The 2,500-nt window shown below is 46.7% G+C and overlaps 1 protein-coding gene and 1 pseudogene across 2 annotated transcripts in view; one reads left to right on the forward strand and one right to left on the reverse strand.

Annotated features, from left to right (window-relative positions):
* Positions 1-1,017, reverse strand: part of LOC307091615 (tapasin-like) — an 11,197-nt pseudogene extending 10,180 nt beyond the window's left edge. The window contains exon 1 of the transcript XR_013812811.1: positions 777-1,017. The product of XR_013812811.1 is annotated as a tapasin-like (transcript). The remainder of the gene's footprint in view (positions 1-776) is intronic.
* The window catches only part of LOC307091616 (class I histocompatibility antigen, F10 alpha chain-like), a 12,914-nt gene continuing 10,794 nt past the window's right edge, over positions 381-2,500 (forward strand). Inside the window, exon 1 of the mRNA XM_079759254.1 lies at positions 381-535. The gene's annotated coding sequence lies outside the window, so the exon portion shown is untranslated. The remainder of the gene's footprint in view (positions 536-2,500) is intronic.

The raw sequence follows: 2,500 nt of genomic DNA on the forward strand, positions 1-2,500 counted from the left end.
AGAGCTCTATAATACCTACACAATATATCATATAATATGATTGAAAAATCACGCAATATATGCTAAAATATATAATATCATATAATATATAATATTCAAACACATACTATATAATAGACATCTACATAATGTTACATAATATCACGGCCAAAAGCTGTGTGCCCATACGGATGATGTCATTAACCCTAAACGACCGTCGGGTGCTCCGCTGTCTCTGGTCCTTCCACAACCAGTAGAGCCTCTAGTGGTCAGGTCATCTCAGCCGCGGTGGAGGAGGAATTGGCGGACAGAGACATCGGCGTTCGCCAGAGGAGGCCCCTCCTCCTACACTCGCGAGCAAAGTTCGTCTTCTCGCGGCGAATACGCGAACAGGCGAAAGTATTCGCTTTGGGTGTGAACGCACGGTAAAGAGAGAGAGCAGAACGGAGCGGATCTGAACCCCAACCAGCTGCCGGTCGACTCTGGGAACGCTTCGTTCGTTACGGTCCCGTCTGAGTTAAGAAGACTTCTCCTGAAGTGATCACGGAGATTGGATGTGAGTACTGGATGTGACACTGGATAAGATAGTATCGTGTGTGTGTGTGTGTGTGTGTGTGTGTGTGTGTGTGTGTGTGTGTGTGTGTGTGTGTGTGTGTGTGTGTGTGTGTATGTGCGAGTGTGCGTTTGTATGTGTGTGTTTGTGTCTGTGTGTGTGCGTGCGTGTATGTGTGTGTGTGGGTGATCCCGAACACTCGAACGAGCAGTAAGACCAAAGCGCGCGGGAGACATCAGCCTACCTTGAATCCAGCAGGACATCACGATCAGAGCGAGTGTGCGAAGGGTTCCGATGTGGGCCATGTCTGTTCCTGTCCGTGTGGCGGCTGAGCTCTGCTCTGCTGTGACGGCAGCACGTCGAGGACGCTCCTTCCCCTCAGCTTTACTTTCGGTTTCAAACCAAAGTGTCAGCGTCACGTGATTTCCCATAAACTAGTTGCAGTACTCCGTGTGGCCACGGGGCGCTGATGGTCTCCTGCACATGTTTGAGCTGTAAACACACAATGCGTTCACCTCGCAGAGTATTCTAGAATTAAACTGTAAAATCAGTACGAAAAATATAGTAGACAATTTTTTTAAGAGAGGTTATTTTAAGTTATGTTCCATTTCGACTAGTTGGATCACAGAATCAATGATTGAACATGATAGCATCTGAAGCTATGAGCTCCGGCCAGCCGGCGGGTTCTGCTGTTCTGTGTTGTTCAGAGGAACCGAGGGTATTTCCTCCTTCAGCAGCAGCAGACACAAAATGGAGGCGCACTGCTCTCTCTGAAAGGGTGTGGCACCTCGACAATGTGTGTGTATGAGTATTCGTGTGTGTGTGTGTGTGTGCGCGCATGTGTGTGTGTGTGTGTGTGTGTGTGCTTGTGTGCGTGTGTGTGTGTGTGTGTCTGTGTGTGTGTGTCTGTGGGGGTGGGTGTTTATGATTGCTTGTGTGTGTGTGTGTGTGTGTGTGTGTGTGTGTGTGTGTGTGTGTGTGTGTGTGTGCTTGTGCGTGTGTGTGCGTGTGTGTCTGTGTGCTTGTATGTGTGTGTTGGTAAATTTACACTCATGAAAACAAACACAACGCCAGTAATAATCCTCAAGCAGAAGAAGCCAAAATACTTTAACTGGTCCACTTAAACCTTTAGCACTTAAAGACGTTTTACTGTAGGCCTACTGCTAGACAAAAGGAATGATATATTATCGGTAGGTATAAACTAGTTAGTCTGACACACGTTTATAGCAGCAAGCTATAATGTGAGTTATGATGCTATTTGGACCAGGAAATAATTTCATAGGATTTTAATGGGATCTTGTGTTGGGTTTGTTTGTTTGTGTGTGTGTGTGTGTCTGTGTGTGTGTGTGTGTCTGGACCACAACCCTGACCAGCGTCAGTGTGAATCGAGTTCATATTTCTTTCGATATTCCACCACTAGCGTTCTTATATCAGATGTCTTATGCTGACAGGCAAAACACACGCACACACGCACACACACAAACACACACGCACACATGCACACGCACACACACACAAAGCCCAATACAAACAGACACATACACACACACAAACACACACACACACACAGATACACACACACACACACACACACACACACAGTGGCGGATTAAGGTGGTCATTGTCCCCTAGGCTACTCTTTGTGTGAGGCCCTCTTACTGATCACGCAAAATAACTTAACTCAAACCAAAAAAGTGTAATTTAGTGCCGTGTGTAAAAGCGTTGATGAAGCATGAATGCCTCATCATTGGGTTTGTTTGTCTGTGTGTGTGTGTGAGCTTGAGTGTGAGTATGAGTGTGTGTGTGCGTGTGTCTGGTCCACAACCCTGACCAGCGTCAGGGTGAATCAAGTTCGTCTTCCACCACTAGCGTTCTTATATCAGATGTCTTATGCTGACAGGCAAAACACACACACACACGCACACGCACACACAGAAACACACACACACGCACACAGAAACACACACA

Source organism: Pollachius pollachius (assembly GCF_949987615.1).
Source record: "Pollachius pollachius genome assembly, contig: scaffold_95, whole genome shotgun sequence".
Classification (NCBI taxonomy): Eukaryota; Metazoa; Chordata; class Actinopteri; order Gadiformes; family Gadidae; genus Pollachius; species Pollachius pollachius.